The sequence below is a fragment of the Squalius cephalus genome (genome assembly GCF_949319135.1).
Source record: "Squalius cephalus genome assembly, chromosome: 14".
NCBI classification, from domain to species: Eukaryota; Metazoa; Chordata; class Actinopteri; order Cypriniformes; family Leuciscidae; genus Squalius; species Squalius cephalus.
This window is the reverse complement of record NC_137135.1, coordinates 5733390-5749276: the sequence shown is the minus strand read 5'-3', so window position 1 is coordinate 5749276 and position 15887 is coordinate 5733390. Positions and strand designations below refer to the sequence as shown.

General features: G+C 39.5%; 1 protein-coding gene across 3 annotated transcripts in view; it reads left to right on the top strand.

Annotated features, from left to right (window-relative positions):
- Window positions 1–313: 313 nt before the first annotated feature.
- Window positions 314–15887, top strand: part of nlgn3a (neuroligin 3a) — a 202478-nt gene continuing 186904 nt past the window's right edge. Inside the window, exon 1 of one of the 3 annotated variants that reach the window (XM_079891895.1) lies at window positions 314–627. The gene's annotated coding sequence lies outside the window, so the exon portion shown is untranslated. Of the gene's footprint in view, window positions 628–649; window positions 876–15887 lie in introns of those variants that run through there. The other 2 variants (XM_079891893.1, XM_079891894.1) reach the window with 2 other exon arrangements.

Here is a 15887-nt window from a genome sequence, read left to right as displayed (position 1 = left end):
CCCCACTATCAGAACTGGTCTATATAAAAACTGCCTTTCAAAAAGAATCCTCACAAATGTTTCCTGTTCAAAGTGTTACAGCTGGCCCCGGGCTCCCCTATAAAGCACACATCAATTAGTCCCAATCAGATTGCTTTAGTGCTTGTGTTATTTTGCCATTCTGTTTTTTATATTGCCTTATTGGTTTTATATTGTGGAAATGCAATTCACATAATTCAATAGCAAAAAGCTCTCTCTAGATGTCCTGGAAAGCAGGGTTACTCACACCCCCTCTCTTGCATGTGTGTGTGCGCTTCTGGTTTCCTAGTAACCCGCGCCTGTGCTGGCGTTCCCGAACACTCAAGCGTGTCCGCGCAGCGCGCACTCGTGAAGCTCGTGTGGGGAGCTCACGAACACGCAGGACCAGAGCATCAGGAACATACACGCAGAAAAACACAGGAATGTGACTGGAGTGTAAAGGATGAAGGATGCGTTCGCTGGAAAAGGTCACACGAAATGCATGAAGAGCAGTGGGAGGAAATCTTAACACAACTGCAACGGATTACCAATAAAACACACGTATCATGGCTTTTTTTTTGAGGGAACAGGAATACCAGGAATGGGGGATTTGATATTTCACCAAAGCAGGTGAGTTGTTTATGAGGATAATGGTTGTTTATGAGGATAAGTTATTAGTCACCATACGAACAGTCTTGAGAAGGCGGTGCGCACCGCTGTATGTCTTTTCACTAGATCTCTTGTGCCAGGATTGCCACTTGACAATTTGGTGAACTTGAGTGTTGCTTGTGTCTGTGGTGTGGAGATGTGCAGTTCTGTAGATGAAGAACAGCTGAAGTGAACTAGACAGGCTGCGATGCTGGTAAAAGTAACAGGAGGTGAGGATGAGGATCTCTTGCACTTGTTACACCCCATCTGCACTGCAAGCGAGCGACGCGACAAAACTAGAACCCCCCCCCCCCCCCCCCCCAAAAAAAGAGCGGCGTTCTAGTTGCATCGCGTCGCGTCGCGTCCTGCCGCTCGCCTAAAAAAGTATTTGATTGGTCGACGTCGGGATCCCATCCGCAAGCTCGAGAGACGCGTCTGGACGGCTGCGGTGATTTGAATAGGTTTGTCGCGTCGCTACAGATGGCGTGTTATTTTAAGCGTCTTCCATGACGCGTTCATGTTACGCGTGGATTCCATTACGAGCTGATGATTGGATTCATGTTTTGTCTTCAGACTTTGAGACTACTGTACATTTAATGTCAATATTTTACAGTTAAATTATGGACAGTTTGAATAATAATAAAATCCAGGGTTTTTAGAAGCGTTTCCATCCAATATATAAATGCAACATGCCAATGGGTAGCAGATTAACTTTTTTTAACCACCTATATTTCTTTTAATTCAATTTACGTATTTGTATAAGGGAAAGTGTATCTGTAACTGGTTTCCATTTCCTTTAGGTTTCTTTTTAAATTTAATTAAAATAGCAAATGGTCCTGCTGTGTGACAAATACATTTTTAAAAAGTACAAATATGCCATGTAGCCTCAGCTAATATGAGCTCATAAAAACTGCATGTATAGAAATGATAGAAGAATTTGAGAAACATGTTGTTTGAAATAGTTTTAAATGAATTATAGTGTGTCACACCATGGGGTAGGCTACTTCTAAATCATTTACTAGCAGCTACCCACATTCAACAAATGCTTTTTGTTCGGTTGCTTCATGAGAACAAAAATACTGCATTATTAAATAATGACATGTTAAACTGGCTGGTGTTAGTGGTGCTCATATTTTCATTTAAGACAGACTTAATTGGCTTTACAGTTTTAAGACTGTAAAACTGTAGTTTAAAAGACTTGAATGATGATTTGCATTGAATTGCAAAGCAAAGAGAGAGAGAGAGAGAGAGAGAGAGAGAGAGAGAGAGAGAGAGAGAGAGAGAGAGAGAGAGAGAGATGTGCCTTGGAGTTGTCATGGTGATTTGGTGAATAAGCAATTGTCCGGAAAGGCGACGCATTAAAAGGGTTTGCTGTTGCCATTGCCTATCAGGGAAGAGCATATTTCAGCTTGGGTTAGAGTTGGGTTCGGGCTAGGCTTATTTCGTTGTGAGACAATACATTGCAACTTAAGTGATTGTGATTGGTGGAAGTGAGCCTGGAAGTGGATGGTATCTCCAAAGAAAGCTTAATTCCGTATCCCTGCCATTCACGCTGGTTTATCCTGTGTTTTTATGCAGAGAACCTGTTTATGTGCTCTGGCATTTAGTGTCTTGAAGGATTATGCACGCTCCTGCTTTTGAATTTCCTCTCTCTACCAATGTCTTTATTGGTATTTTGGCCTCGTACACTGGTATTTTTGAAGCAGCCGCTGATTTAAATCTGTTCTGAATGACACAGCCGAGATCTGAGCTCTTTGTGACGTCTGCTTTAATGTTAAAGAAACAAGTTGTTAGAAATATGCTGGTCTTTTTCATGCAGACCAGATAAATCCAGAACAACTGTAGCAATTTGTTTCTAACTTCTAGCTCTAGCCTGCACTTGGGCCATCACATTTATTCCTAAACTGCAAATAATAGTAATAATAACAACATGTTTTTAAACATTATTTTTTGTTTTGTTTTCTAGTAAAAAATATATATATCTGAACATGCTTTAAACAAGATAAATTCACAATAAATGAAAAATGCATACGATATTAATACTTGTTTTCAGGTTAGAGTTTTCAAGTAGAGTATGAACTTTCCTAGAAAAAATGAGTTTCTTTCTTCTGCTGAAGATAAAGGAAGATATTTTGAAGAATGTCGGTAACCAGACCGTTTTTGGACCCCATTGACTTCCAGAGTATTATTATTTTTTGTTTCATAATATGGAAGTCAATGAAATAAATCCATACATGTTTGGAACATCTTGAGGGTGAGCAATGATTTTTGGGTGAACCATCCCTTTAATATCTTATGCAGTTTGGTATTCTATTTTAAAGATATTTAGATATTTTTTTATTGAAAAATTAGACCAAAAAAAAACAAAACAAAAAAACAATTATAGAGCATATAACATACATGTTGGTCCTGAAATAACAGCTAATCATCTAATTCAATTTTATGTTAAGGTTATTGGTAGGATTTGAACATTCACATCCTTATGAATGTTTTAGGGGTTGTTGATGGTTTTTGTTGGGATTATGGATGGGTTATTTGCCAGGAAAGTGTCCCATTTGGCAAAATCGCCATCACCCACCTTTCCCACAGTTTGATGTATAAGGATCAAAGGGATTTAGCTTCATGATCAATACATCTTGAATATGCTATACTGCAACAAATCATTGCTAGTAGCTACTGGGTTTTCCTGTCTTTATTGTTACTGCAATTTTCCATACACTGAATGATGGGAGCACTTTGATGTCATGCTAACAGAAAACAAGAAAAGCCCTATAGCATCAATCCTGCTGCCGTAGTCTTTCACTGTTAGATCAAATCAGGTGATCTGTTCGCCGAGTCACCTTTACTGACCTCCGTGGTTGAAAAACACTGGACTATTGCCATCACCCAGATGAAGGTCACTCTGACGACAGTAATTCATCTGCCTCTGTGCTTCAGCTTAAAGTGTCTGAACGCAAAATACTGCACAAGCTGCTAGAGAACCGAGAGCAAACAATGACTGCTGTGGTTTACCTGCTGAATCTGAACTGACTGACACATCTTGATCAACTCTCTTAATGGATGAGAAAAAAAAAAAAAAAACACACATATATATATATGGTAACACTTTACAATAAGGTTCATTAGTTAACATTAGTTGATATATTAACTAACATGAACTAAGCATGAGCAATACATTTGTTACAGTATTTTTTAATTCAGCCGTTCATTGTTAGTTCATGTTAGTTCACAGTGCATTAACTTATATTAACAAGATTTTAATAATGTATTAGTACATGTTGAAATTAACATTAACAAAGATTAATAAATGCTGTAGAAGTGCAAGTCATTATTAGTTCATGTTAACTAATGTATTTAACTAATGTTATTAGATGGCTCTGTGGAATACTTGATTCTGATTGGTCATCCAGCAGAATGTTATTCCCAGATAACAACCGCTGAGAACAGAAACACAGGCTCATCTGGGTTACTGAAGTCAGCAGCGCTATACGCTTGCTAGGAAAGTTTTGCAATATGGTGAGCTAATAAAATATTAAACCTCAGTCAAATCAATATTTTGTGTACAGTTATTTAATTATGCCATCCAGTATCATGGACTCGCTCTGTCTTGTTTCATACAAACGCAGCTGCTGCCATTTTGTGACTATTGTTTTGTACACTGTTGGATTATAAAATACAAAAAGGAACGATTTTAAAACAGTTTAATCTGAAATCAATATCTCTTATCTCCATAATTATTTATGTGGTGAAATGCTGTGTAATAAGTGGTATGAATGTATGCCGTATCGCTTAAATGTCTGTCTAGTTTGAACTTTCTGCGCTCTCCACGGAAGCGTTGCGTTTAAAGACCTAATAAAATAGGTCAACTCAGATCTCTGATCAATATTTCGTATCTAATTATTAACTTATGAGGAAAGTAGCAGTGTAATAAGCAGTGTTGGTCAAGTTACTTGGAAAAAGTAATTAGTTACTGATTAGGCCTACTGATTACTTATCCAAGAAAGTAATCCAGTTACTTTACTGATTACTTATTTTCAAAAGTAATTAGTTACTTTACTAGTTACTTTACTAGTTACTTTTCAAAAACATGATGCATGAAATGATTATGCTATAAAGCAATAGACCTTTCAGCCTAATTCTATTCTTTCTGCATATTCCATCATCTAAAATTGAATCAAATGAAACATTCTTTTTTAAAACTTGTTTATTAGTTTCAGTATTTGAACTTTATGCACATTGCATCAATGACTCACTCATTAAGATGGTCGGCTGCCGCCTCCTACTGGTGGTTTATAAATATTTCTATGCACAAATAATATTTCTTATTTGTATATTCAAAAAAATATTTTAAATAATCTCATTACATTATTTAATGCAGTTTATTTGATTGCATGGTAACACCCCTTTAGCATCTTATTCTTCTATTTTAATTAGGGCTGTCAAACGATTAATCGCGATTAATCGCATCCAAAATAAAAGTTTGTTTTTACATAATATATGTGTGTGTACGGTGTATAATTATTTTCTATATATAAATACACACACATGCATGTATATATTTAAGAAATATCTGCATGGATATACTGTGTATATATATTTATATTATATATAATTTATATTATATATAAATATTTTATATATAAATAACACATTTTTCTTAAATATATATATGCATGTGTGTGTATTTATATATAGAAAATAATTATAGTCCATACACACACATATATTATGTAAACACAAACTTTTATTTTGGATGCGATTAATCACAATTAATCGTTTGACAGTCCTAATTTTAATTTATTGATCAAATTTAAGAATTTTAAATGAAAGATGAAGCAAACGATTAGGGAAAAATGCCCTTTATAAAGGTTAAAATATCATAAATATGCCGATTTATATATGTTAAAGCTGACTGAACTAATGAGAATACTGATTCGGAATAAATTATATTTACAACACACACACAAAAAATCACATTTTTTTCCTGTTCAAACAAATGTTTTTACTCAGGCAAGTAATGACCGACCGAAGGACAAATGAAAAGGCTTAAATGTTGAGCCCTGGTATATATTTTTTATTATTATTCATTTATTTACCCATAAACCTGTCTTTAGGAAGCCATAAGTTACAGTGGCAAGAATAACTTTGTGAAACCTTTAGGGGTGGTGGACAGGGTTTAAATTAAGACAGGAGTTTGCCTTAATCTAGTTGATCATGCATTTCTTTTCTATTATTCCACAGCTGATGTGTGCAAATAATTTTCTCTTGTTTTGTTTTTTAATTGCAGTCTTTTTCTTCTGCCATTCATGCTTATCAGCTCCATGCAATCCTAAGCTTTTCTTGGTTCAGCTGCACACAGTCTGAAAAGGTTTTTGGGCAGTTTGCTAAAATAAAAGACCCATTCTAAGAGCTGTTGACTTTTCTACCTTTAGAAAGAACGTTAAACGAACAACTTAAAAAGGCATGACAAATCATGACATAAGACTGATCACTCACAACGTACCAATGCATTATCCCTCATGAACAAATATAACGTCTGATGTTTGCATGCGTGCATACCAGTTTACCATTACGACATCGTTCATGAATAAACATGACGTCTGAACACGGACAAACGGTGCGTGTTGACGCGTCAAAATTCACGCGTTTCGTTTAAAGACTTTTGAACGCGATTGCTTGCCATAGTGTTTACCACTGACTTTGCGGCGCTCATGTCATTAGGGTTGTTCGACTTCATGCTGCGCTGCGCAGACCGATCGGCGGCTGACTTGAAGCAGTGCATGCCGGTTAGAAATTTTGTCCGACTTGATGCAGCGCCGACACCACGTGACTGTGACGTATACCATCAAAGTACCGCGAGAGCGATTCGAGAGTAGCCGGAGAACTCAGCCAGCGCAGCTTCTCAAGAGCGGCTGCACGAGGGCTGATGACGACACAGCTGTTCCATGATTGGCCAGATTCACTGCATGACAACGATCATGTGTGTTTTGTGTTTATTCGAACACCTTTAGTTCCTCTAAAGCTCACAAATCAGTTTTTCATCACAGTAAACACTCTTTTCATGTCGTTGCGATGTTATATTGTGTCATGTTTATCAAATTAAAACTGATTAAAAAACGTAGACTCCACTGATAGTAGCTTATGTTGAACTTTATTCTTGTTCAAACAGACGCTGTATGAAGCAGTACATAAAGTATTGAATGAAAATGTCTCTGAAACATCTGTGCATTATTAGGCAAATATTGCATTTATTTCACTTCAGCTGTGGTAAAGTATGCAAACACCACGTGAGCGGTCACTACGGGAACCAGAAAGTGTCCGACTTCACGTCTCCGTTTGCAGCTCCTCCCCGCCTGCACGCGGCTACTCTCGCCGATCGGGTGCATCCAGCCGCAGCCGATGTCCAACACACCTATTGTCACTCACGAGTCACGGCTCACGTCATGAGACAGTCTCGCAGTATAACGCAGTAACGCAGCCTGCTTACGGGGGAAGTAACAGTAATCTAATTACTGTTTTTGCAATTGTAATCCCTTACTTTACTCGTTACTTGAAAAAAAGTAATCGGATTACAGTAACGCGTTACATCTAACGCATTACTGCCCATCAGTGGTAATAAGCGGGATAATATACATCCAGCCGCTTGTTCTTCAGGCTCCGCCTCACGTCAGGGTCCTCATCACCCTGTCGGGGTTTATTCTGAGAGAACAACCGGCTGGATGTACATTATCCCTTACTTATAAACAGTATACATTCCAGACACACAATGAGCCCTTTCATTTGATAGCTTTATGGGTGTCATGAAATGATCACATTTCACCCAAAAAAAAAAACAAAAAAAATAAATAAAATTTTGCATAACAGAAAATGAAGCCTATTGTTAGGAACAGGCTTGAAATACTTGAAAATGGCAAGGATAATCTTCACTACAAAAGCGTCCAACAATTGTGTGTTCAAAATGTACAAAATATTGATAGACAACATGCTGCCCATTTCTCTTGCAAAACCTATTGTAGTCGAGTTCAGTTCCTATATACTTTTAAACTATTTTAAAATGGATAAGTTCCTCTTTTTCACAGCAGCCCAGCAGTGATGCATACACATCAGCGTAAATAGCAGAGAAAGATAATAGGCTTGATTTTACAGATCATTTCAGCTTCCATATTCCTTTTGCTTTTATTCAGAGCTGAATTTAATGGCTCTCTGTGAGGATGTGAGCTGCCCTTGCCATTTGAAAGGACTGCTGGTGCTCTCTTGGTTTAACTTGCACGCGAATGCATTTGTATAAAGCACACTCGCATGCACACGCTTAATGGCCATTTCAAAGATTTAATGTCGAGCAGTAAATCTTGCACACATGTCTTTCAAAATGTCTCCTTGTGTCCTCTACAAAACCCCTGAGATTTTCTGTCAACCAGACAGGTCCGTCCAGGCTTATTACAACGAAAAGGATTGTTAAAGGAGCTTTAGGCATTTGTTGGATGCAACAAAACAATTTGGCAATTCAAATCTTTTAGAATAAACTAGGAGTGTGTAGAAACAGTTTTGATTAAAGGCTAAAAGGGAAAAGTCCTGTTGAAAAGATAAGCCTACATATCCACTTCATATCAGTCTCTTGGCAAGCGAGATGCCACTAAAAAGCAACAGGAATGGAATCTAAATGTTCTCGGCCAGCATTCCTCTGACCATGCCTCAAAAGATCTCTTATACTCCCATAAAGCAGACTAAAGCACTGCACTTCTCAAAAGGACAAGGATGCCTTTATTCCAGGCTCCTTATTTCTGATCTATTTACCAAAGAGTAGGACAAATGACCTTGCATCAGCTATTTTGCAGAGTTATACAAATGTGAAGGTTCTGCTTTTGTTCAAATGCCCGACATGACTGCAGGTTGCAAGGTGTGTCAAAAGTGTGAGGCTACAGAGAAACAAATCAATTAGAGGACAGAAATTGAATAGGCATTTAAAATGTCCCTGTGTGGTGAAAATCAAGTTTTTAATGTTGTTTATATGTATATGTGGTGTTTTTAATATGCTTTAAGACAAACCATGTGTAAATTCACAAGTCGACACCATTGCTGAGTATTTTCTCCTTAAATCTGCAGTGAACCGAAGACAGTCTCAAAAACACGGTTTGAAATCGCTGGTGTTTCTGACATCACAAACTACCTTGTAACCAATCAGATCAACGTGTGATCGCCAATGAGTGGATCTCTGAGCTGAGTGAGAGGGGGCTCATTTGCATATTTATAGAACCACGTATACTAAATGAGGCAAGGGTGTCGAGTTACATTCAAGATATTTTAAGGAAAGGAAGGAAAAAACATTTAAATATGTAATTTTGGTGACAAAGATGAGTTTTCAGGGATAAAATGATTGACTACAGGTACAGGAGGCCTTTAATAATTGTTAATTCAAAGACAAATTAGTGCTCAACAGGAGATGCAGAGGAAAGACATGTACTGTATATATATATATATATATATATATATATATATATATATATATATATATATATATATATATATACAGTGGGGAGAACAAGTATTTGATACACTGCCAATTTTGCAGGTTTTCCCACTTACAAAGCATGTAGAAGTCTGTAATTTTTATCATAGTACTCTTCAACTGTGAGTGACGGAACCTAAAAGTCACATTCTATGATTTTTAATTAATTAATTTGCATTTTATTGCATGACATAAGTATTAGATACATCAGAAAAGCAGAACTTAATATTTGATACAGAAACCTTTGTTTGCAATTACAGAGATCATACGTTTCCTGTAGTTCTTGACCAGTTTTGCACACACTGCTTCTCCAGATCCTTCAGGTTTTGGGGCTGTCGCTGAGCAATACGGACTTTCAGCTCCCTCCAAAGATTTTCTATTGGGTTCAGGTCTGGAGACTGGCTAGGCCACTTCAGGACCTTGAGATGCTTCTTACGGAGCCACTCCTTAGTTGCCCTGGCTGTGTGTTTCGGGTCGTTGTCATGCTGGAAGACCCAGCCACGACCCATCTTCAATGCTCTTACTGAGGGAAGGAGGTTGTTGGCCAAGATCTCGATACATGGCCCCATCCATCCTCCCCTCAATATGGTGCAGTCGTCCCCTTTGTCCCCTTTGCAGAAAAGTATCCCCAAAGAATGATGTTTCCACCTCCATGCTTCACGGTTGGGATGGTGTTCTTGGGGTTGTACTCCTTCTTCTTCCTCCAAACAAGGCGAGTGGAGTTTAGACCAAAAAGCTCTATTTTTGTCTCATCAGACCACATGACCTTCTCCCATTCCTCCTCTGGATCATCCAGATGGTCATTGGAAAACTTCAGACGGGCCTGGACATGCGCTGGCTTGAGCAGGGGGACCTTGCGTAGGCTGCAGGAATTTAATTCATGATGGCGTAGTGTGTTACTAATGGTTTTCTTTGAGACTATGGTCCCAGCTCTCCTCAGGTCATTGACCAGGTCCTGCCGTGTAGTTCTGGGCTGATCCCTCACCTTCCTCATGATTATTGATGCCCCACGAGGTGAGATCTTGCATGGTGCCCCAGACCGAGGGAGATTGACCGTCATCTTGAACTTATTTTCATTTTCATTTTCAATTGTGCCATCAGTTGTTGCCTTCTTACCAAGCTGCTTGCCTATTGTCCTGTAGCCCATCCCAGCCTTGTGCAGGTCTACAGTTTTATCTCTGATGTCCTTACACAGCTCTCTGGTCTTGGCCATTGTGGAGAGGTTGGAGTCTGTTTGATTGAGTGTGTGGACAGGTGGCTTTTATACAGGTAATGAGTTCAAACCGGTGCAGTTAATACAGGTAATGAGTGGAGAATAGGAGGGCATCTTAAAGAAAAACTAACAGGTCTGTGAGAGCCGGAATTCTTACTGGTTGGTAGGTGATCAAATACTTATGTCATGCAATAAAATGCAAATTAATTATTTAAAAATCATACAATGTGATTTTCTGGATTCTTGTTTTAGATTCCGTCTCTCACAGCTGAAGTGTACCTATGATAAAAATTACAGACTTCTACATGCTTTGTAAGTAGGAAAACTTGCAAAATCGGCAGTGTATCAAATACTTATTCTCCCCACTGTATATATATATATATATATATATATATATATATATATATATATATATATACATTTTTTTTTTAATTATTATCTCTTTTTATCCAATTTTTGGGGTGGACCATCCCTTTAAGACTGTGTTTACAAATATTTGCAGTGACTGGTATTTTGACTTAATTTTGAGACAGTTCAAGTGCAAGGAGATGCAAAAGAGGAATCAATTTGTGGGGCCTGGTCCATACAGATCCCAGATCAACTACAATCCATTTAACCACTACACACACACACACACACAGCGAATCTGGTCTGCAATATGATTGGATGAGCCATGTTTAAAGGTGTTGCAAATGGGCTTTTTGTTCCCTTTCAAGGGAACTCGCGCTGCATCGAGAATCGACACATTGGGGAACGCCTTCAGCGTGACGCGTCTGAAGCCTGTATGGAACTAGTCCAATCTCGATTGGTGTTGCGTCATTACGTCACTCATGACGTTGCATGTGACGGTGATGCGGAAGCTATAAAAGGATGGTGTATCACAACAGCATCAGCTTTCTGGTCTTCAGCAAGCGTTTTGTGTGAACTGTACGTCTTATTTGGTGTTGTTTGTATCATTTTGCACTGAATCACTATTATTATGGCGAGCAAAAGACAAGGAGATAAGCAATTCAGGCAGTGTGTGTCCCCTTGCCCGCGCTATTTGAGCGAGGGTGACACGCAGCTCGCTCTGCATTGTCTGGGAGTGGAGCATGCACGGGCAGCGCCTTCGAGGGCGCTGTCTGTGCAAACTGTGATCAAATGTTCCTGAGAACGCTCCGCTCCCGTCTGAGCCTGTTCGATGTATCAGGCCAGGCTCGCGCTCCCCGTGGATCAGGTCCCACGTCTGTCGAGGCAGCATGGCGCCTGCATTCATGGGGATCGCAAATGGAGCTGGCAGATGATGTTGAGACGGCCTCTGCCCTTTCTCAGCATTCAGCAGCCAGCTCCATTGGTCCCGCGCACGGGTCAGAAGCCCGCTCTGCGGCTTCTTCCGCTCGTGACGAGGACCTGATGCTCAAACTATCTGACTCCGAGGAGGTAGATATTTTGAGCATCGAGGCAGGAGAATGTGTGGACTCACCACCCCATTCTCCTGCCTTCGAGTAGCTGCTGGAGGTTGTGACCAGGGCAGTGGTCTTATCTCTCTTATCTTATCTCTCGCCCGATGCTGCATCGTCCCTGAGGGCTCCAGTGCTTCCCTCCAAGCCCTGCCGTATCAGCCTTGGTAGGGAAAGCATATATGGCGGCAGGTTGGGCTGATGCATGCCGGCATACATGGGGCTTTTGCAGGCATACCAGGCCAAGCTCCTCAAAGAGGTGGATGACAGCGGGGAAATCGCCCTCGACGATATTAAAGAATTGTGTCGAGCGGCTAACTTGTCTCTCCGTGCAACCAAGGAGACAGCCAAGGCAGCATTGGTAGCAACGGAGAGGCACTTGTGGCTGAACTTGCTGGGCATTGGGGAGAAGGACAGGGCGTTCCTCCTCGATGCCCCGATTTCGCCTTCTGGTCTCTTCGGCGATGCAGTCAACACTGTCGTCGAGAGATTTCAGGAGGCGAAACGACAGTCAGCCGCATTCAGGGGGACCAACTCGTAAATGCTGGTCTCTCAACTGAGGTTGTTGAGACCATCTTAAACTTTAGAGCCCCCTCCATGAGGAAACTGTATGCATTAAAATGGAATGTATTCAACTTATGGTGCAGAGAACATCAGTTGGACCCAGTTAACTGCCCTGTGGCTTCAGTGCTAAGAAGGGTTCACCTAAGAAGGGTTTCCCTGCTTCAAAGCAAACTATCAGCAGGTGGATAGTAGAGGCTATTTCTTCAGCTTACGAGACGCGCAACTTGCCCTCGGCTCTTCTGATAAAAGCCCACTCAACCAGAGGAGTGGCTTCCTCTAAAGCCCTGCAAGCAGGAGTTTCCCTTCAATAGGTCTGTGATGCCGCTGGCTGGGCCTCCCCACACACCTTCATTAGACATTACAGTCTGGATCTGCCCTCTACACCGGGTTCACAAGTTCTCTCGTCCTGGGTGTGCCAGATTTATTCACACCAGGGTGTGTACCTCTCAGTGTGGCGCAGTGGGCATTTTGTTCCCCAATGTGTCGATTCTGGATGCAGCGCGAGTTCCCTCGAAAGGGAACGTCTCGGGTTACGACTGTAACCCTCATTCCCTGAGAAGGGAACGAGACGCTGCGTCCCTCGGCCACACTTCCTGCGCTCCTGAGAACTACTTGCTTCGACCAATCAGAAGCTGATGCTGTTGTGATCCGGCATCCTTTTATAGCTTCCGCATCACCGTCACATGCGACGTCACGAGTGACGTAATGATGCAACACCAATCGAGATTGGACTAGTTCCATACAGGCTTCAGACGCGTCATGCTGAAGGCGTTCCCCGATGTGTCGATTCTTGACGCAGCACGAGTTCCCTCGAAAGGGAACGAGGGTTACAGTCGTAACCCGAGACGTTCTTCACTAACAACAAGTGAAGAAACTAATTCCCTCAAAAGTTAGTGTATTTAAGCTGTACTACCTTATAGGAACTTAGTCAGAATTTATAGAAACTTGATGTTATATAAACTTTGTGTCTTAAAAATTTCAGTTATTAGACATATAAATTAATTTCTACATTAATGCACCAAGCTGCTAGAAACTATAGAGTTAGTTTAATGAAATATTCATTGGCAAAATAATATTTTATTGTGATGTATTAATAATTACAAATTTAATCTACTTACTGAGCTTTGTATTCTTCTACCAGATTGCTGTTTTTTTATGAATTAATGCAACATACAGAACAAGTGGTTATGGGGGTTAAACGCACTTGTATTATACACCTCTTCACTATGGTAAAATCACTGTGATGCCTCAAGGTTTTATTATAAGGTTGTGGAATACATATGGATTATTTTATATTCATATTTTTACAAAGAATATTCATAGAATATTGAAACTGTATGCTGTGGACAGAGAATATTGATTGCATCATCATTTAGTTCAATTAGTTCACTCATTATACCACATAAAACTCAAAGAGCAGCACTAGAGTAGACCTTAAATCAGTGTGACAGCATATTACACACAGTAGCAGTGAGAGCCTCTTATTGGTTGTTTCATGCTTAGAAGAGACGGCTCTAAAAATGCATCATGCTCCATCTATCTGAAAGAGAGAGAGAGAGGAAAAATAATCTAAGAAAACTAAAGCTACTCTATAGAGAACAAGAGAGATGGAGACAGTTTCATAATGACAGCATTGTGTGTGTGTGTGTGTGTGTGTACATGCATATTGTGATGGTAGCCCAACAGAGGTTGAGCTTGTGTTTTATATATTTATATATTTGATGTTAAGGACAGCGCAGACGTTGTGCTCTGGAGTTCTTTGGATAAATGAACAGAGATAAGGCCTTGCGAGGCTCTTCCCAGAGGCTATCATTGATTCCTCAGGGCAGCCTTTTAAGAAGCTTAGTAAAAGCTGCTAGCAGGAAGAGCATGTAGAATAGCACAAATGGGCCACATCTGAACGCCTCCATCAACCTATATGTGGGTCATGACCATTAGGGATTTAATAGCACTTCTTTTCTTCATCCTTTTGTTAATTGTATATGGCCGTAATGGGTAGCACACTGTAACAAAAATCCTGTTCAATTTACTGTTGGAAACTGGCTGCTGTGGTTACTAGAAACTCTGTGCATGAGAATGTTTCAGGCACTATGTAATGGCAGTTTGGTGAATTGTATATTTCACAGCTCATAATACGTCCATTAACTAATAGAATGTTAATATGCCATCTTACTTGAACTAGTAAAATCTGCTATAAATTAAACATTATATTACCTACACAAACACAAAACATATATCACACTACAGTAATGCAGTAATAAATATAAAGTAAAAACATGTTACAAAAAACACTTTACATAACTGTTTTAAGAATAATAACAATAAAATAAAATAAAAATATTTAAGTATGATGCATCACACAGAGACTTCTGGGAACGTCATTTTAGGTACATTTTTCAAACACTGGGTATTTCTTAAAATATTAAATTATAATAATAATGTATGTCAATCTACTTAAATTATCTGCCAATGGGGTAAGAAAAATAATCTTGTTTCTGTTTTACTTAAGATTTTTTGTCTTAACCCATCGGCAGATAATTTAGCTTTTTTTTTTAAGCAAAAACTCACTCAATTTTGATTTATTTCCCCAGAAAACAAGACATAATATCTTATGTCATTTTACTCATCTAGTAAATGCATCTGGATTTAAGATTTTTTTCATATTTGGTCTGGAAACGAGAAAATACTGGAATACTAAGAAAATTTCAGTGTATATCATATCAAAACTTTTTTTGGACATTCAGCTGTACAGTATATTTTATTAAAATACAGTATGTGGGCACAGATTAGGAGAGAAAACAGTAAAGTGTTGACAGTTTGGCACATTACGTCAGCTAGGGACATTTAGTGACTTTTTGAGCAGGCTTTAGCTACTTGTCATTGAAAATAGTTGGCAATGCTGAACCAGGGTCGAAGGAAACTTCATTTCCCAGAATGCTCTAATTTAAACTCTGCCAGACAGCATGAAGCAGCTTGCAAGATGGAAACCGTTCTTTAACACACCACAGAAAAATTAAAATCATGAATTAGAAGAGAACCGATTCTTCAATTCTTTGAATTATGCCAAACCCTGGAAGAGACAAATGAGTGATGTAAGTGCGATCCTGAAGACTTGCCAGAAATGTGCGTAATGGGTTTTACCCTTGGCATACAGTTTTAAAGGCTCCAGTGTTTCAGACCTGTTGATGGAGTCAGACTGTTATTTTTCACGTCATCTGTTCTGTTCACAGTTTTAGACCAAGGTCAAGTTGTACCTACAACCCATTATTGAGGAATTAACATACACAAGCCACCGAACCTTGTCAAATAACGGCTGAAAGTAGAAGGTCAGGCCGTGCTGAAACAAGTTGGGTTTGTGAATTGGAAAACAGGGTGATAAATGAGAGTGTTCTGTCTTGCGTATGTTAGCGGTGTGAGATGTTTGATATCTGGGCTGCGGCTTATTGAAGTTCTGGTCAGCCAGAGCGTTTGCTCCAGGGTTAAAGAGTGCAGAGAGATGCTTGCTGCTTAGTTTGCAGTG